The following is a 22130-nucleotide window of genomic DNA, read 5'->3' on the forward strand; positions in this document are numbered from 1 at the left end:
CTCTCTACTGCCATTATTACATTAATGCTATCGTCGGTTCACAGCTGACCCACAAATTGAAATTCTCACAATATTAAATTTTTTTTTGGTTGACAAAATTATTGACCGTATTTGCAATGCAAAAACATACAAAGGTGGCTTTTTTGTGGTTTTATATAAAATTTAATGAGATTACCTGATTGTAGCATGTAAAACATCAAATTACTTAATATACATTATTTCAAATATCTATCATTGCATTTAAGAAATAAAATATTCAACATAATGTTTAGAATATATATAAATTAATAAAACTAATTTGATCTAAATATGTGATTTATGTATGAAAATTACAAACGTGTTTTTTGATAAAAAGATTAACATTTTTAATGATTTTTTTTCTAATTACCGACTACTAATGAAAGTTTTTTACCTGTATTATAAAATAAACAAAGTAATTAAAAATTTAAATAATCGAAAAATCTATGTATCATGAAATTTGAAAATGTCCGATTCTTGAATGAAACGTATTTGTAACAATAAATTGTGATATTTCAAAACTAACTGGAGACAAATATGTATTGAAAAATTTTAAATGAAGAAAAAAATTGCAAGATTTTATTCAAGATCTCCATTTTTGTAACTATTTCTTATGATGTTATTTGTACTTGCATACATGGTCTCACACTCACTACAGACGTTGAGATGTTTGTTGTCATTGATTGATGGACACATATGACATCGCCTGTGTTTTTTCTATAGCAATTCAGGTTCGATTTTTCCTTTTTTAATTTTTAATACATTTCTAATAATAAAGTCAGCGATGTTGGAAGTCTGGATTCTTCAAGTCGTCGTCTCATATGAGTTAAGGCAAGTGATTTTCTTAAATATGTGTCCATATTTTCTGGGCTTATTTTTCATGAACATTCGTAAGGTGCATAGATCCTGAAAACTGACAAGCATCTTGCCTACAATTAGATATTTGGACGGAGAATAATTGGACTGGCAACTGAGAGGAACATTTTAAATAATTTGAAAATATGAGCAGTTTTGTCACCATCTCGTGTACTGGAGTGTACTTTAGTGCCGTTAAAACTAACAGAAATAAAAACTGCTGAAGGGACATGGTTTCCCTGAATATAACACTTCCAGTTCCATCACTTTCTGTAGATTCCTCACATCTTCTTTACTAGAATTAAATATACCAAATAAATACAGTAGTCCATTAAAGCTTTTAATTCAACATTATCAGTGTGATTAACAAAGGAAGTTGCGGAGCAGTAGTTTTAGTGATAATTTAATAATTTTATGTTCTAATATAATGTATAACATTTCATCAGTAAACAGTAATTCCCAATAATAAATTGAATTAATAGAGATTCAAGTTTTTAGCAGTTCCTTTTATTTGAGAAAGATGAGTCCTAATAACCTAAGTTCTTGAACTAATATGTTCAGTACCCAATTTATAACAATTTTTTTCATAAACAGACTTTCGTCTAATTTCCTCTTCAACAATTCATCGGATACACTCATCCCGTTTTTGTTTTTAATTTCACATACATTGTCAGGACTTTCTATGTCACATTCACTATCGCTATCATATTCACTAAATATAGATTCACTGTCCTACAGATCATCAGTTCATTAAGATATCTTCAATTTCATTTTCATTCAAGCTTTTACTACATTCACAAGAGGTACTTATACTCAGTAAACTCATAATTTGTTAAAAATGTAAAAAATACAATGACGATTTTATTACCAAAAAAAAAAGTAACATTGCTACTATCATCGGATTGATTGTGAACACTCGTAAAAGGTAAACCAATAAGTTTCATTGTACATGGCACTATAGCTGACCTTGAAACACCCTTGAATACAGTGGACAATGAAAATCTGGGAAGTAGCAACTGTCATGTCAACATAGCCAACAAAAATATACCTCTCAGGTCAAAAATGACAACAACAATTAAGAGTTAAATTTGTATAACTTTGCAATTATTTTGAATTTATGCTTGTAAATTTACCAAAATATTTTTCAAAATATATAATATCAGAAAATATAAAAAAAATTACATTTTTTTTTAACACCTAAAAAAATTAAGAATCTTTAAGATTAGATCATACTTTGTTGCTACTGGTATATTCCGATACATTCTTTAAGAAATATTTTGTTATATATTTTAAGAAATATATTTCAGCAATTACATTTACCATTTCTATTTGAATCTTGCCCGATCTTTTGTAAAGGCAAAAAAAATCTCCTCTTTACTATTTATTTTTTCCACACAGAATGTTCCCTTTCTAAACCACCCTGATATATTTCCCAATTTGTTTATTGATGTGCTCTTCTCTTCTTTGTATTCTCTACAAGTTTTGTAACATTTTAAAGGTTACTGAAAGGAGAGACATTCCACTGTAAATTTTGTCTCCTCTTTTGTGTCAAGGATGAATTGGGGCAGAGTGGCCATTCTGGCAGGATTTTTTTTGTCTTCCAAATATTTTCTGTAATAGATCATTGATTAATTAGCTAATAATCATAATTTAAAAAATTACACAGTTATTGGGTTCTCACCCGGATGCTTTATTAATTTTTAGAGATCTGTTTATTCTTTATTTCTTGTTTATTCAGGGGACTTGAGTTTTCTAGTTTAGTTACTGGTTACAAATAGTTGAGCTTTTTTCTGGATTTTTTAGCAGATTCAACAGTTTTTCAAAATTATTGACTAAAATTTTACTATCGCAAAATAATATTTTTTATTAAATTTTATATGTATTCAATTTTTTATAAAATAAATTTCTTTATGAAATAGAGTATTTTATTGTAATAAAAAAATTAGTTTATTATATTTCAGTTTTAGAAATGTTTGTAATATATAAATTGCGATTATTATGTGATGTTAAGAAATAATATTTTGTTCATAAATTAAAAGATTTCAGAATTATATAGTCTGATTTTACAATATGTATGTGAAATGAAAACTTAATCTTCCACTTAAATATTTAAGTGGATTAAACTATATTTATATACTCTTATTATTTAAAAATTATGTTTTTGATTAATTTTCATATGTACATTCAAAGTTATTTATTTTTTTAATCAAATAAAGTTCTACAAAAAACAGATTGCTCTTTTATTTAAAATGTACACGATTCCTTTTCGAAAGAACAGTTGGTTGTATTATATTATGACCAGATGCATTTATCCTGTACCAGTTAGATAATTAAAACTAAATTAAAGCTACCCCGTCTTTGCCTGACCTACATTGTGAATCTGCATAGTCTTAACTTTTCCGTTTAAATTTTTTAGTGTCCCAGCCATGGGGGTTTAAATGTGGTGGCCTCATATCAAAAAGTAGATGATTTTGAGGTTGTTTCATTTATAAAAATCTCATTTTTCTACATTTAATGGTATGTCATTGTTATAATCTTAGGCATATATGGACAATGGTAATGATAATTTTTTCCAGAATTTTTTGTTTTTTTTTAACTCATTTTCTCTCTCTCTCTTCTCCAGTCTATTTCTTTCCAGACCATCTTCTTTTTCTATTTTCCAACTCGTGATTGAAAATTAACTTTCTAAACAGATCTTGTTTTAAAAAGGTTTCAACAATACCTACGTCTTGGAGAACCTTTTGAATCGCTTCAGTCTAATTAATTTATTTTGTTTTTCTTTCTGCAGAATTCTATTTTTTTTTCAGTATTCTATTATTACTTTTTAAAAAGATGAAACAAAAGAAACAGTCTTTCTTTTCTCAGTGCCTAATAAAAAGTTTTGTATTTTAATAGAATAATAATGAAATTACAATTACTGGGAAATTATTAATGTTCAGTAATGACACAAATTCATAAAATAGTAAAATATTAGCGGTTAATAAAATGTACAATCAAAGATATCAAAAAAAGTGGGGGATAGACTTTTTTTTTTGCAAAAATTGATGTTGCACACCTTTTTTCAGCCAAAGTTGTTGTACATCACTCTCGTATTATATATATAGACAGATAGAGTTTAGTAGTACATTGAAATATATTGGGATTAACAGTTTACTAAAAAGTAATTAATATTGTCAACTGAATTGTTACCTGGCTGCGGCGGGACAGGGTGAGCCTTGTTTGTTGTACCATCTAACAGATGACATCATCAAATTATTAATAAAATGACGTATTTGTATATAAAATACAAACACAACGAACTAGTACAATACAATGACTAATATACTTGACCCAGCAGTTGGCAAGGAGAAAACTTTCAGCTCTTGTATTGTAATAAAATACCAATAAAGTATTTGGATTTTAAAATCTGTACAATTTAATACATCAACATAAAATATGAGAGTTAGAGTTTTGTGGTTTTTTTTACAAAACTGTTGATTTGTTAATTACATTTTTTTTCAGCAAAAGTGGCTGCTGTTATAGATCTTTCTCATATTATGATTCCAAATCTGTACACGTGAGTAGTACACAGAAATACACTCAGTTGCTAATCGGTTCATTTTACAGTAGAATAATGAGATATTAACAGTTTTCTTGAAAACTATCAGTGTCCAATAATTGAAATATTAATTAAATAATACATTTATTCTTTCAAAGTGCTTGCACATATCATATCTGTCTACAATCATTTATTTTCTACATCTTCAATTTTGATATTTTTCTCTTTCATGTCTCTCTTTAACTTTGTTTTCATTTTCTGTTTTTCAAAATAGTCCGCAAATTTTTTCATTGTTCTATTTTTATTCATACATTTAATGTATCGATACAATTTACTGACTTGAAGAAAGCTTTTGTCAATGTACCTCAAAAATTGCTACGGAACTCTATAGAAGACCAACATATAAATTGTATTAAGTTAGGTACAACATGCCAAAAGCTGTGTAAAGATAAGAGTCAAGTATTGAGATTTTGTTGTTATTAGTAAAAGTGTGGGACAAAAATGCCTATTACTTCTAATTCTCTTTAAGACAAAACAAAATTTTATCAGTTATATAAACTTTGTTCTTACAAACTGATAAAAAATGTGTGGTATGATGGTAGTCCAGATTGGTGGTGATGAGAATATTCACTTTTGTTTGCGGATGACCAGGTGGATGGATTTATTGTTCTAAATTTGACCAACTTTTATTAAAACAGACTTTACTGTAATTGGTTTTCAGGATTAGATTTAATCTAAAACTTTCCATTTAATTTTATAAGTTTTCTTATTCCTCTTCTGTTTTGTTGTAATAAAAAGTTAAAATTAATACTGAAGTATAATTAAATACAAAAAAAAAAAAAAAAAAAAAAAACAGCCCAATTAAAATATTACAGGTTTATTTGTAAATAATTTAATTTAAATAGTATATATTATTTATTTCAGCAACTAATTACTTAGTTTTAGTCAAATATGGATGTTATAGCATGTGAAAAATGCTAACCTAACCTGGATTTGAACTCAAAACCTTCTGGATGAAAGACAGACTTGTGTAATACCATGATTTCTAACTGAAACCTAATAAAAACATAGATATATTTTCGTTATTTCTAAATAACTCAAATCATTTTTAATTTAACTTATGTAATTTTGTCATTTTCCCCATTTTCATAAAACAACATTAATCGATTTATAAAAACCCTTTTAATACTAGGTTATTACAAACTACACTTTTACTTCCAAATTATATAATTTTACTTAATGTAATATTAAAAATTAAAAAAACATCAATTTTGGAAATTTATCCAAAAAGTGTATTTATTTACAATTATAAATAAAAATGTTATACATAGTAATTAAAAAATATATATCACTTATATTGTCTTAAATTATATTTTACATAAAAGTTCAGTTATACAAATTTCCAAAGAAAATAATCAGGGTGATATCCAACCCCCCACCCCACCATAATTATTATGGTCCTATTATTCCTGTCTGTTTTCTTTTACTTAAATTACCTTAAACTTTTTTAATTTGTAGTAACTTTTTCCTCTTCTTTTTTTACACTTAACGAGCTTTCTTTACCATGTAGTTTTTATTTTTTATACGCTAAAATAAAATCTCTCCTTGTGTATATAGTTTTAAGTGCTTGTTTAAATCGTATTAGATTCTATATAATAGAACTCTTTGGTGTTGTCTTTTTTGTTTTTTTAAAACGTAATGGATTGTTTTTGTTTTTTACTGTAAAATTTTTTCTCCTTGTGTTTAACGGTTTTATTATATAGTTATTTTTTCTCTTGTACTAGTGATATAGTGAAGCTCACTAAATACACTTAGATGTGAACCTTTTTCCTTCTCTGTTTACCTTATTTAATCTCTTACTTTTCTTAATATAGTCAATAAAGTATTTTTCTTCTATCTAATCTCTCTTGATAAGTTGAGCTGTTGGTGTTTCTTTTATATTAAAAAATTTATTAGCTTAAATCTTTTTATGTAAGCGTTATGATGTAGCAAAACTTAAAGTAATATACTTCTACATGAAATGCTAATAAAATTAAATTTGAAATAAATTGATCGTTGTTTAGTTATTATAATCATTGTTAAATATAATTGACTTTTTTTTAGTTTTACTGGCATTAACTGCTATGGTCATTAGCCCAATGGAAAATATAGCATATGAATAATTTCATACCTGATTTCTTAATTTTTTTACATGATTTAGTTAGATTTCATAATAAAGTTAGCGATTGTAAAGGGTACAATGATTCGATTTCTTGAAAATTTCTACATATTTTTTCGTTTCACATCCCCCCAGACACCAAAACCACCATCAGCTCAAAAATTTATATATATATATATATATATTTCACTTTCAAATTGTTCCTTAAAAATAACTTGTCACAAAATCTCAGTTAAGTTCATTAACGTACAAAATCAGAAAAGGGGGGTGCATTTTCAAAATATCACTATAACTTAATTATTAAGAAAAATATAGAATTCATTTAAAGTTGTTACTACTGTATCGATAAGGGCCTAAAACTTATATAAGTAAAGTTTTTTGATATCGCCAACCATTGGCCCAGGGTGTGTAAAAATGTAGTTTTGAAGATAAAAAGTTATACCCTCCCTAGGCACAGTCGGCAATCAGTTTAAATTAGTTGTTAGTGCTCTAAACATTACCTAAAACTTCTGTTCTTTATGAATTTTTGATATGACCTACCCTTACGACAAGGGATGACCAAAATGCTCCTGAAGTTGTAAAAAGATGGGGCATGGTAAGTTTTTCTTAACTTTAAGGTGGAAATCTTTTTTTAACACTGATGAAATCTACCTCTCCCTTCCAGCGTGCGGAATGGATTTTTTTTTTATTCAAATATTTATTTAATCCCTGGTTCAGATGTTTATTTAAACATTATAAATTGTCTGATATTTTACATTATTCATGCATGTGAAACACCACTGTATATGTTAAACATGTGAGGTGTTTACATGTGCAGTATTCATTCAACCCAGATGTAAGGTTTTTTGAAAACATTTTTTTTTTCAGACGGCTTAGGATTTTTTTAAAAGTATTCAGGTTGTTAGGTGGATTTCCCCCAATCAGCCTATTACACAATCTCCTTCTGGTCATGGTGCTTCACAAAATTGGTTAACAGATTTGGTTATTACTTCAACTTGTTTCTGGAGTGTAGGGCCATTGATGATGTGTTTTATAGTTTGCTCCAGGTACAAAGCCGAACATACTAAAGCAGTAAAAAGCTTGCGAGAATCAATTTTGTTTTTGATCTGCAACTAAATTGGAAGACCAAAAGGCAGTGGAACATAGTTGCTGGCTTCCTTAGATTCTTAGCCCTGCGGAGGATGGCTGAGGGTGTCTGATGCTATTATAGAATAGCAACCTGTGTAGCTAGGGGCCTGCCTGGGTGCTTACTACCTACCAAGGTAGGTGTTTTGGCATGACGTCCCAGTAAGCTTAGATATTTGCTGTTAGGATGAGTATGGATCTTTGGATAAATGTGTGATGAAGCTGCAATATGGGAGGGTGTAGGCATTTACCCTGCTTCTGAAAGCAGACCAGAGCAGAGAAAAATAGGGTAAGTTTTCATTAGAAGCTTATTCAATTTGTGAATCTGTTTCTTGATTAGTGAGTAAACAAGAGGACTTTGAGTAAATTGAATTACAAGACAGAATTATTGTTGCAATCAAAATTTTGTTTTATAACAAAATGTAATTGGTGTGAGATTAGTACTTTTGGTGTCTAAAGACTCAATCAACCAAGTAATGATCTGAGTGCACATTCTAATTGAAGTTAGATAAGTGAAGAATTTATGTGTGAAACCTTCAGAGTTAGAGGAAGGCATGGGGATCACACTTCTGCAAATCGGTTTATTTGATTGAGAGTTGTAAGTTATGGTAGGTGGATCATGGTTGGAAGAAGGCAATGGTAAGTTGTGTAAATACAATGATGGAAGTGTCTGCAGAGGCATTTGCATTGTTAGCTTCCTGACAGAGGCCAGACTGATGACTGTGAAGTGTTACCAGGTTTAGAGGGTCTAAAAGATGACCTCTGGTAAAATGGTAAAACCCATCAGGACTAGGAATAGAGGTGGATATGTGGCGACCGGGATTATCACATGGTGGAGGGGGTCTTCCCCTATGGGGTCAGGATGTGGTAAAGAGCTTGAGCTGTACTGCAAACTGCTTAAAAAAATAAATAAATGTCACAAATGACTGACAAAGTACACTGCACAACATTGAAATAAATATAGTAAACAGAGAACTAACACTTCTGTTAGCCATTAAGTTAAAATAAAATTAATCAAGTACATTTAATTTGGTTTAATAATTAATTTTATTTCATTTCTAATTTTTCATATGTAAAAAAAAAAAAACTAGTAAAATAACTTTGGTGTATAAATAATAGAAACACTTTTTTTTTAAATACAGTACTATGCTGTACATTTCTATAAATGTAAATAATATTCTGATTTTTATAATAGCTGTTAAAAAACATGTAACAAAATAAATATATGTTGCTGCAATGCACCTGTACACATATAAACATAACATAGATTTTTAACATACATACATTTTAAAATTACTCGCTATGAATGATGAGACCTTGCCGTTGTTGAGGGGGCTTGAGTGCTCAGTGATTCAGAGTAGCTGGACTGAAGGTGCAGCTGTATCGGAGAGGTATCTGTTGAGAGCCAGACTAAAGAATGATTAATGAAAGAAGGCAGTAGCTCTTTCAGTAGTTGTTAACGGCATAGGTCGGGAGGACTTAGCCATAGCAACAACAGTTAATCTTCAGTACTGCGCAGCTGAAAGCAATGGAAAACCACAGCTGCTTTTTTTTGCAAGAAAATGTAACTCTCTGCATATTCATATATAGTAAAGATGGAGGCGCCTACCTTAGTAAAATATTAAAAAAGAACATTTTATGAGTCGGAGCGGAATGTTAGAAGTCTAAAAAAGGTTGGTAGGTTAGAAAATTTAAAGAGGTAAATGAATAGATTTAATGTAGATGTAGCAGGAATTAGCAAGGTTTGGTAAGAAGAGGAAAACGACTTTTGGTCAGGTGATTTTAGAATAATTAACACAGCTTCAAATAAAGGGCAGACAAGGAGTAGGTTTCGTTTTGAACAAGAAGATAGGGAAGAGAGTAGATCTGATTGAAATCCTTTTACAAATATAATTGATTTACTTCTATATTGTTTTATTGACATAAATTAATTGAACTGTCTTTGTATAGGTGAACACTAGACTGAACAATTATCAAAAGTGTAACTGAGCTTGTAATTTATTAAGGGATAAAACAAACTCATACAAATCGCATTTAACATTTTATTATATGTTTTTTAGTTACTTTAAAGAAACTTGTTTTTTTGTAAATTGTGTTCTTTGTAGAATCAGAAGTTTACATCCCTGAATGTAAAATTAATAGATTTCAAATTAATAATTCTGTTGAATTAAATATAAATAATATACATACTGACGTTATTAATTAATTCCTTTTTTGAGCTTAGCGATTCCAAAATAAGAAGATGAATCTTTGGCATTATTTTGAATGTAAAAATGGATTTAAGTTTTGAACTTCCTGATAATTTTAATTTTATGAAACTGAGTTTTAAAGGATAGAGAAATGTGGTACAAATAAGAATCCAATACCTACTTGGTGAGCTCTTAATTAAAAATTTATATTGTTTTCACGTTTAATCATCTCAGTCATTCCAGAAGTTTCTACATAATGCTTCATGCATTGCCACTCAAACCCTCTTTCGTAATCTAGTACTCGAATGATGATTTAATATGAATAAATAGAGAATAATGAACTTTTATTTGCATTTGAAGTAATAAAATGATCCCATTAAATTTAAAAATAAATAAATTACAAAACATATGAATTCTACTCTCAGAATGACAAAGCTCAATATTTTAAAAGAAAACAGATAAAAATTAAAATACAACTGAATATACGGAGAAAGGAATAAAGCAGACGAAATCTATTTTTAAATAAAGTAGATTGGCTATATATTAACAATAACATTAATAATTCATTTGATTGAATGAAGACACATCAACACAACCCATGCCAGGTACTCCTACTCGCCATTTTTTGCCTTTCTTCCACGCACAAAGCTTCAACCATGGCAGTTTTACTCCGCTACACTGCTTCCGAGGCAAGCATCTTAGGTACTACATTCCCGACCCTTAACTCCCCAAACTCATCCACTACTGGGCGCCTTACATCATGCCACCACTAACACCATAGAACATGTTATGGGGACGACCCTACAATACTGACATAGAGCAGAAGCCCAATTCTCAATCCTATGAAGATATGCCCCAAAGCAGCCGTGGTTACTCAAAAACTGTGTCAGCTCATAAGAACGTCCTCCTCACCCAGACAATTATTTCTGCGATGAGGGGTATGGTCATTCACTCGTTCTCGACTCTCTCCATCTCTCCTGCCACTGGTTGATAAGCCATGGACACGCGTCACCGGCTGCCGTACCCCGCTCATCTGCTACGAGACTCAAGAGTGGAACTTCGACAATGAAAAACACTGCCTCATTGGATACAGTCCTGTACGCACAAGCAATCTGCAAGGCAAGCATTCTCTGCAACCCATCCAGGTGCTCCCTGGCCCGCCTGGTGCTAAGGGCTGTAATCCATACGGAGCCCTATACAAACACACCGACTACGCCACAGAGGCGAGGAGTCTCCTCTTGCTGGTAGATGGGCTGCCTAGAATTCTCATTAGCTTCGCTAGGGCACTAACTCGTCCTCATTGCTAACCACCTCCCTAGTGTGCTCAAGAAAAGTCCTCCGCCTGTCCAACCAAACACCAAGGTACTTAGCCTTGGTGGACGTCGCAACATCAGTTTCACCGACTCAGAAAACGATGGGGTCAAGGCTTCTTTCAGCCAAGACCACTGCTACAGTCTTCCGTTCTGCTAATTTAAGGCCATTTGACTCGAGCCACTTCTTTGCCATGCGAATTGCTACATTGCCCTGTTCAGCCACTTCTTGTTGTACTGCCAGGGCCAGGTCATCTGCAAAAACTACAGCCGTGACCCCTTCCGGATACCCGATTCTCAACACAACATCGTATGCGACGTTCCATAGCAGAAGACCGAGAACCGAGCCCTGCGACACATCACCCTCCAACTATTGGGTAATTTGCATTACTTCAGAGTTGGCGACTACATACCTACGGAACAGGTACAAATTTACGATCCGCTGGAGTACGCACTTGCACCATGTCTCCCCACTTCATCATGAGTCACTCGCCAGGGCAGGCTATAGCAAGCGTTTTCAACAACCGAAATCATCCTGATACGCCAGGATCCAGCAGCAGCCTCATCGACCAGCTTCATTACTCGGTTGAGAGAATGCACTGTGCACCTACCTTTGCGAAAACCATACTACCTACCCTAACATGCAACTCGGTCATCAATCTACCCACAAGAAGGCGCTCGAATAGCTTATCAAGTTGCTGTTATCACAACGGGAATGACTTTACTGAGTTCAGTCTGTAAATTTCCTTATACTCTATTGCCAGAGGGTTGTACTTAGTTATTTTATCTACTCAGCCTTAATAATATTGTGATCAGTTATCAATGAGAAGAGCAGTCTTTTCTTTAATGTTGTGGAGAACCACGTCTGGCCTATTCGAAGCAATAATTTTATCAGTATTTACCGAGAGATCTAACACAGTCTATAGTGCTCATTTTCCAGCACAGGCCTCGCCTTATATTCATAACAAGGACACTGCTCTCTGTCATCTACGAGTCCTAATTTCAACGCGAACGCCTGATGAACAGTGTTTAATGTAAGATCGTGGTGATGCAGATTTCCTTGATCAATTGTCTCCGATAATTGGTGACACATCCCGCACTCATCACTGATTTTCTATGAACTGCTTGTAATTGTTCATCGCAACGACCTTATCCTGGATGGCATGTAAAAACCTTCAGTTTCTCTAAATAGAAGTCCGTCCCTCAGCCAACGCGTTTATACGACCTTATTAGCATTTTCGTGGGAATGGACAAATCTACCGTGGAGCGCCTTAGATTTCCATGCTTGGATCCTATGTCTAGTTGTAATGATACTATGTAGAAATTGTCAACATTCAGATTTAGAGGGGAGTAACCCTTGTCAGATGCAACTACTGCTTTGTCCAATGATGATGTTTCAGATCTGGAGAGAAAATATCACTTCATTGAAGCAATGTGTCTGTTACAAAGTGATTTTAGGTCGAGGAGGCCTCTATCATTTTCTTTAAGAGATATTTAGACATTTGACTTCGGATTTAGCGTGATGCATTCTGTATTTTGTCGGCGATGCGCGTACAAAGATGTTCATGTTTCAAGATATTTGGGACCAATAAACATCTCCTAACAAGTATATGAGAACATTGTTATTATTATTAAATGCTGGCTTAATATTTTTTTTTTTTATTTTAATAAATTACAATCGCTTCTAAGAATTTTATGAAAATTTCAGTACATTTTTTATTTTTACATTAAACCACTTAACTTTTCCGTGAATGAAAAATTATTTTTAAGTATGTTGTGCAATATTATACGTATGTATATATATTTTTTTTCCAAGATTATATCCAGAGGTCGTATGTATTAAAGTATACAATTGCATGTGTTGGCATCACTGATCAATTTGTGGGAAAGCGTTGTTAGGAAGAGGTGTAGTAGACGTTGTAATTTTATTATTGTGTACTTGGTGTTTACTTTGTTTATCTGACTAAGTAAGTAATGTTATGCTATTCAAATATAAATCAATAGAATTTAAGTTTGAATTTTTTGTATTGATCAATTATTGGTGTGAACTTTAACCACTCATGTAAATTGTTCTAATTTTAACCCACCGGTCTGGTCTAGTGGTTAACGCGTCTACAAAGGTTGGCGTTATATATATATATATACACACACACACACACACACATAATTTGAAATGTAGAACAAAGATGTGTGTAAACAAACATTTACAAACCAATATTATCAACCTATTTCACTGACATATTATAAAAAGAACTTCAGTGAACCTGTGCTTATTGACATCTATATATTTAAACAAACTTGCATTGTTTTTTGAATTCTGCTTAATCTGAATAATGTTAGTATTTTTCCCTATTTTTGGTAACCTTTATTATTGTGGGCATGTTGAAAAAAAATGTGTATTCTAAAATGGGGCATACAAATTAGAAAAAGTTTTTAGATAACAAGAGTGTGGGCTGGTGGTTCAGCTTGTAATGGAATTTATTATTACCTTTTTGTATAGTTTTTGGTTGGGGATTCCTCCATTAAATCCAAAATGGCAGCTTCCAACTCGTGATGTTTTGTAGTAAACTTAATTAAACATTTTTATTAAATAAGTAAGTTATTTGTATATTTTTAGTCACAGGAACCAAGTGGTATAGTGAGTGTTAAAATCTTATAACTGGGAGATCTTTAGTTCTAGTTTTCATGTCTTATTTTTTTTAACTTATTATTTAAATAAAACACATGAAATAATGTTAGGTAAATATATTAATAAGAAATAGCAAGGTGATCAGGATGCAGAAAAAAAATATTTTTTAATTTAATTAAAAATTCATCTTCAGAGTAATTATTTAATAGTGCCATCACAAATGAATCGATATTAAATATAACCTCATTCAAGCCACTATAAAACATAAAGAACAGTCATTAAGGAATTATAAGAAAGCTGTCTATGAGAGGTGTTTGGAAGAGTCTATTTAGTAATGTTGTTAAGTGTTTGATTTAATTCAGTAATATTTTGAAAGGGTTTTGTTTGTCAAAGGTAAGAAGGAAATACCTTTGTCGTTATTTCATTCTGTTTCATCTGTTGTTTTCATGATTGTTTCTGTAATTTGCTGCAGTAAAATTAACCCTTGCTACCTTGTTATTTAATTTCTGGCTGATTTTGCATATTTTGATTTAATTATTTTGTTTGGATTTTTCAGTTCAAGTTGCTAGATTTTGAATTGAATTGTTACCTTGGCTTCTTGGTAGTTTAATGATCTTTTAAAGTACTTGCTGGAATGTTGCAATTGTCTTTGCTGTTGTGGCCTAATTTTCTATTTTTACCCTAAAACAAAGACTGTACAATTGCTATTTGGTAAGTATGTTAAATTTTAAATTGTATTTATTTATTTAATTGATATAGACAGGCATGAAACCCATGAATACAAAATCATATTAAAAAACCAACATAATTACATAACAAAATTTTCATTCATAAGTTAGAATAGCCCTTGAAAAGGTTAAGGTATTAAGTGTACTTTACATAGTATAGGCGACATAGTAATAGATAATCTATGTAACCATGAAAATTTTGAAAATTATACCAATCAATGTAGTTAATATGAAAGTTAAAAAACTGCAATAAATTAGGATAGTCAAAATAATTACTAAAAATTTTAGTAGCAAATATTAAATCTGTCCTGATCAGAAATCTCTCAATTCTTGGTATTTTTAACAAATTAAAGATATGAATAAAGTTATGATTGGTAATAGAATCATAGAATTGGCATAGAATCAGGATGCATAAAATTTATCATTTTTAGTGACTTACAGTATTACCAGTTTATTCATTGAAGGATAACTTGCTATCAAAACATACAGCTAAGTCTGTAATAGAAGATACCTTTTGTATTGCAGTATTATTTTATATTATTCAGCTGCACAATTATATCAACATTTTGAAACCTTCCAAATTGAATATGAAATTAATTTTTTTAAAGTTAGCAGAAATACTATTTTTGCTCACAGTTCAAGTTGATCGGAAGTAATTGAATATCAACTAGATTTGTAATCGGCTTAAACAATTTCATATATCATCTGCAAAAAATTAAAAAATGCAAATAGCATATGAATAAACAGTAATTTATAAATACAAGGAAAATTTGAGAACCCAAATGCATGCCTTGTCTTAATCCATATCTAACATAAATAGGCTTAGAGATAAAATTATCAATTTTAACATAAGGAATTCTGTTTTGTACGAATAGATATATCCAAGACAACAATTTATTATAAAATCCACACGCAGCAAGTTTTTTAATAAGTAATTTGATATTAACTACACCAATGGCACAACGAAAATCAGTATAAAATGATTCAAGATATGAAAGAATGATTGAAGAGCTTAGTTAAAAACTGTACAAAAAAGACAGAGCGTTTCTTCACTACTAAAAGAGGAAGATTATATTCTGGGCCTATGAAAGAGTTATCATTAACTCAAATGGCCTTTTCAGTATCATTCTCAGTTAAAATAATGCAGGAATCGTTACAGTTAAATGTAATTTTAGTTAAGGAAAAATCGTTAATATAGACACTTTAACATTTTTAAGCGAAAAGGTTATATAATATTGGCGCCCTTATTAGCATACTCACTTCAAAAAGCGTACAAGATGGATAAGATCTGCTGTTGTCATTTTTATTAGCAAATTTAAAAAAAAATCTTTGACAAAGAGTATTGCATACAATTTCTTTTTAAATAATTCTTAATAATTTCACTAGAGAACTGCTTCGAAAATTAATTTTTTTTTATAAGTAGTTTTGGTACATGACATTCAAAAATATTACTGTAGTTGTCGCCATGAAAGATGCTACTTGCGTTTAAACTGTTGTATATCTGTTAAAAAAAAATCACACAATAAATGAAGGTGTTATTGGAAACTGCAGTTATTTTTTAACTAAATGGATTCAGCCAATTTTAGTTACCATCATGTATTTCAAAATGAGGGATGGGTCAATCCATTTGATGTGAGCCAAGGATGGTTTGACCAATTCAAAAAAAAAAAATTGAAACTTACCCATTTGGTTCCACATGTCTCAGGATCTTAAAAGTATTCTTTTAAATTTTTAAATTTTTTTTAGTAAATCAGGAGTATTTCGTATATTCGTTCACAGTGAAAGTTATTTAGTTTATACAGTCTTAATAACTAATTTCTAACGATTTTATTTAAGCATTTTACCTGTGGTGGCCATTTTTGTTACAATGCGCACACTTTTTTTTGTGATTGTAAGGGCTTACAAAAAGATTCATAACTAAAGAAAACCATTAGTCCTGAAAGGATAAAACAAAAACAATTTATTCATATTTTCTCAAGGTATAAGATTGTACAGTGGTTTATTTACATATCTCTCGTCTTTCTGTGAGAAAATTAAGTTGAACATGAAAAATACAGAAATTTCACTTTTGGTCATTTTTTTCAAGAGGCAGTGATGGCATGCACAATTTGAATTATTATTTTTATATGTAGGTATATGTTAGTAGTTTTACCATAAATAAATGGTAATAAATAAATAATAATAATAATATATGGTATAAATAAATAAATGGTAAAATGGTGATATCCATACCCCTAAATTTTTATGATTTTTTTGAAAACTAATTTTTTTACAAAAAATTAAAATTTTGGCTTTAAATAACTTTCATGGGGTTAGCAATAAAAATCTCTAATGTGGACAGCTTAGTCTGAAGTAAAGTAACATCTTACAATGCTTTCTGACACAAGAACATATTTATTGTAGCTTCTAATACCTTAATTTTTAATTAATTTTTGTGGAAGTGATACACCCAAAATGCTACAACCAACATCCAATCGTTCAATTTTGTGATGTGGGGCAATATATTGCTCTTGGTTTTTACATTCGTGTAGATCTTTGTTCTGCTGAGAAAAATTACTTTTGAAACAGTTAACAGAAAAAGACTTTCCAGGTACTAAATTTAAATTTGAAAAAATGTGTTCTTTTAGAGCTTGCTCTAATGTTATTTGTCAAGGTTTCCTTAACTGGTTTTTTTATGAGTTCTCAAAGGGTTGCAACAGAACTGTCAATGCAGGTGACTGAATGTTGACAAAAACATTCTCATGATATTTAGAAACACTAGTGACATCTGAATTAACACGTAAAAAAATAAGTTGATTTGTTTTCATCAGTAAATTCACAAATTTTAATGAGTTCTTTTGGCACTGTACCAGTACAATGTTTTGACACTCTTCATTCACATAAATTCCTATGGGACATTGTTCTTCCATTGTTTTACTTGAAAAATAATGTAAAAATTTAAATAATTTAAAAATTTGCTAATATAATAATGAAAACTTATTTATTTAATAAACACTTTCAAAAAAAGAATGAAATTTGCGACACTTGGTAAAGACGTGAACAGGTCACTGACTAATGTCAGACACACCAGTCTGTAACTGCAAAGCTAAATGATGCAACAAGCATAAATGAGTATGTTGCAACATGAATTTTCCTGATGACGAAATGAATTCAAGCGCCTGTTATAAGATGAGCACTGCAATTGAATGGTTCAAACAAGTCTATTTCAACTGTAGTATTAAGTATAAAAATATTAAATCGACAAGAAATCCCTTTTATTAAGTCAAAATTGTATTGCTTGTAGCAAGTTTTTCATGATTTTTGAGAGGTTATAAGTTTTTTATTAGTACAGTACACAAGAAACTATTTTATTTTCCATAAACATCTATAAAAACACTGCAAGCGGTGCAATTTGAAATTTTTATTACCAGCCCGTCAAAATTATTTGAAGCCAAAACTTAAATCATGTAAAAAGATTAGTTTTAAAAAATGTAGGGTTAAGTATTATATCACTATTGATATTATTTGTGGTAAAACTACTAACAATACCTAAATGTAAAAAAAATAATTCAAACTGTGTTTGGCATCCTCGCCTCATCAAAATAAATTACCGAAAGTAAAATTTCACTGTTTTTCAAGATCAAATTTATCGGTAATTTTCTCGTCAAAAGAAGAGAGATAGGTAAATAACCGCTAGTCCATTCTTTCACCTTGAAAAAATATGAATATATTGCTTTTTGGTTCATTCTTTCTGGACTAACAGTTTTTTAGTTACGATTGTTTTCATAAACCCTTACAATCACAAAAATAGGTGTGTGTACCATAACAAAAATGGCCGCCACAGGTTAAACTGCTTAAATAAAAAAAAAGGACTTTTTTTTAAGGTCCTAAAACAAGTGGCTGAGTTTGAATTTTTTTTGAATTAGTGTCAACCCTTGGGTCACATTAAATGGATTGACCCAGAAAGATATTTGGAATATATGTAAATTTGTACAATGTAACAAAAAATAAATATGGTGGAAAAACAAAAAAAAAGTTTCTATGTGTAGAAATTTACTTTTATAATTGAAATTAATAAATTCCTTAATGTGTGTGTGTTTGTGCGCGCGTGTGTGTTTCCTGAATGAATTGCAAAAATTCAGTTAAAAACCTCCAGTAAAATAAACACTGATAAAAAATAATTCCTCTGTAGCAGAGATTTGAGTGTACAAGATAACACATTGTTTACATATCATTCTCATCTAATTGGCCCATGGTAGGGTAGTTTTATTGTTAACTACTTGAACAAATTGCAACATACACATTAAGGGAATAAAAAGTATACATATATAAATACATATATATTTAATAACCCTTTGACAACATTTAAAACCATTGCTTTCTTTCCTTTCCATATTAATTCTACACAGTCTAATATGAATTTAGTTGTCAACATTATTTTTCCCTCCTTATCACACACTGTATGAATTTCATTTTTAATTAAAGTAGATTTATATTGTTTTTGTAGCTTATGGAACTCTCTTCTTATTAATAAATTTATATTCATGATCAATATCAAATCCTGCTTAGGTGTGACATTTTTCATACACTATAAAGTGACATTTCCATGTTCCATGCACTCGCTTCATGCTTATATTGCGATAAAAAAAATTAATATTGTTTACAATCAATTTTTATGAGAAAATGTAATCATATATTCTTATTTAGTAAATTCTGACTATTATAAGATGAATATTTTTATAATCTGTTAAGTATTTATGAGAAATAAAATTAGATTTCAAAATCTTAGGTAACATTATCTCTGATGATCGTGATAAATTATATTTATCATGATAAAAAATTTCACCGTAAGCAATATTAACACCACTGTCAGTAAGATTAGAAAAACTAAATCATTAGAATTACTCAAACAGTTTAACAAATTATTTGATTGCAGAAGCTTACAATTTGTAAAAAACAACATCATCTTGTAAAGTAGTGTTGTTTTCAACACCCATTTATAGGGTGAGTAACAGCATTTTTAATATTTAGATTTGTATGGCAACATTTAGCAAAAGAAACATTTCTTAGGTTTTCCATACAAAACCTGGCACAGTAAAGTCACCTAATACTAATAATAATTTAACTGTTGCTGCGCTGTTTGTGTATGATAAGCGAATTACATATACAATTTATTTTACTTTTATAAATTGTACAATAAATGATAAACATATTTACTTTGTAGCATTTATTTATTGTTTTTTATTACAGAAAATAGATTCAGTACAACTGAAAGAGGAGGAACTGCTTGAAATTATGAATAGTCAAAACAGATCTCTAACAATTGAGGAGTTTAACTTAGTTAAACCAGAAAATTTAAAAGTTGAAAATGAAGTGGTAAGTGTTAGATTTTATATACAGTGGCACACCAATTATCCAGATGGACATTTCAAGGCCAAATCTGGATAATTGAAAGGGGTAATTTAAAAAAGGTTGTGTGATTCTATATTTAATGGGTAATACAATAAGTAAAAAAAAATAAAAAGTAAATGTGTTTCAGTTAAATTAAGAAGAAATTTGAAAAATGAAAATACAATGTACAGTGTAAGAAAAAAGAGATAGTAATATGGTACCAAAGATACACTATATAACATTTGCTTTTATAATCAGTTTTACAAAGGTTGGTATATATATACCAACCTTATACTATATGTATATATACCAACCTACATATACTATATGTATATGTATATTTTGTTACTAATATTTGTTGAGTTGCAAATAGGCAGTTAATTAACACTGCTGTAACAGCTGATTTTTGAAGTCAAAAGGTTGTAAAGTTCAAATCCTAGTAAAATTTAGTTGCTTTTATAGACAATTAAAATATAAACCATGGACACCTATAGACTTTGATAGTTGGGGTTCAATAAACCATATAACACAGGAATGTTACGCCTGAGTGTACAAGACTACACATTGTTTACATGTCATACATGTAATACATTGTTTACATGTCCTTCTCATTTAAGTGGACGTTCGTGGGGTAGCTTTATTGTTCACCAGTTGGTTACTAGTTTCAAAAAGAGTAATGACAATATTAGTGGTGTAGCCATGATTAGGAGTTTTACAATTTGTGTGCCTGCCCCTATCTATGCTATCAATTTTTATTTAAATATATCCAGTTTCTGGCTCTGAAATGTCTTAATATCAAAGTGTGCTCTTTTTATTCTAATAAAGTGACTGAAATTTAGCCTCTGCTAAAATGTTTTCTGGTGTATATACATCTCTGAATTTTTTAACAAGATAGTCAATACTTTTTTCTTCTGTCCAGGTAAGAAATATTTCTTCTACAGTTTTTTCCCCTGGAAACCTGAAATATTTTGCAATTGTCATAGTAAATATTCTTTGATGTATTTTTCTGTTATTGTTGACCATAAAAGGTGATTTTTCTTTTTCTGATTAAATCTAATATTTTCTCCATGTTCATTATTGTGTCTTCTTTTCTGTCTTTGATGGGCTGAAAGACCTTTTTTTTTAATATTGTTCATTCATTTGTCTATTAGAAGTTGTCAGATGTTCAGTCAGACATAGAGCTTCTGATCAAATGACTGTTCAGTAGTGCCTTATTTTAGCATTCAGTGATATTAATTTTCTGCTGCAGGTGTTTAATTAATTGATAGATTAGCCACTTTACTGTGTATGGACTGTGTAATGGCTTCTTTTTCAGAGATTTTCGACTTCAATAATCTCCTCTAGTCATTTTAAATCTTCAATTTCGAAAATTTCCTGTGTGTTATTGACAGCTAATAAAATATCATTTTAAGAAATTTTATAGGGTTTACTTTTATAATTTAGTAAAATTAAAGGGAAATTTAGAAACATAACCAGACACCAGTACTGTCTTTTCATAACTTCAACTTACAGGAAGAAGAGCCTTAATTGAATTGAGCCTTTCTGAATTGCTGAATCATATGAAAAATCTTCCCACCAATTTATTTAAAATTAATTAAATAATTAATAATTATAAAAAAAACACTTTTTATCTGCATTCTGATCAAAATGTATTTAAATATATGCTCAAAATAGTTTTCTATAGCGCTCTGGATTGTGGATTATCTTTTTGTGATTTTTTATTTTTAAGTATTTACCGTAACATAATTTCATGTGTTTTATATAAACAGTTAATATAGACTTTGATCGCATTTATTTTTATCTTCTAATTTGTTTTTCTATTAATCTATTTTATGATGACAGTATATCTTGATAATAGGCAAATTTACTATGGTATAATTAAGTTTGTCAGAATAAAAAAAGATGTTTTATTGAATATTAATTAATTTCAACATTTTTGTAAGGTTTTTTTTCATCTTATTTTTATAGGAATCTGAGATCTCATTAAATGATGACATTCCACCTCGGATTAATCTTAAAATTAATGATGTACACACTGTAAAGGCAGAAGAAGGAGAGGAATTTTATCCAGGTCATGTAAGTATTTAAAATTATTGGATATTGTAACATACATGATTTGCCTCTTGTTAATTTCATTACTGTATATATATAAATACCTCTCACAATTTAATATCCTTTGACAACATTTGGAACTATTGCATTCTTTCTTT

At 30.0% G+C, this 22130-nt stretch overlaps 1 long non-coding RNA gene across 1 annotated transcript; it reads left to right on the forward strand.

Moving 5' to 3' along the window:
- Positions 1 to 13071: 13071 nt before the first annotated feature.
- Positions 13072 to 19819, forward strand: LOC142318465 (uncharacterized). Its single transcript, XR_012754928.1, has 3 exons — positions 13072 to 13160; positions 14379 to 14533; positions 19780 to 19819. It is a non-coding gene; the product is annotated as an uncharacterized LOC142318465 (long non-coding RNA).
- The last annotated feature ends 2311 nt before the right edge of the window (positions 19820 to 22130 follow it).

This window comes from Lycorma delicatula, chromosome 1, assembly GCF_047948215.1.
Source record: "Lycorma delicatula isolate Av1 chromosome 1, ASM4794821v1, whole genome shotgun sequence".
Classification (NCBI taxonomy): domain Eukaryota; kingdom Metazoa; phylum Arthropoda; class Insecta; order Hemiptera; family Fulgoridae; genus Lycorma; species Lycorma delicatula.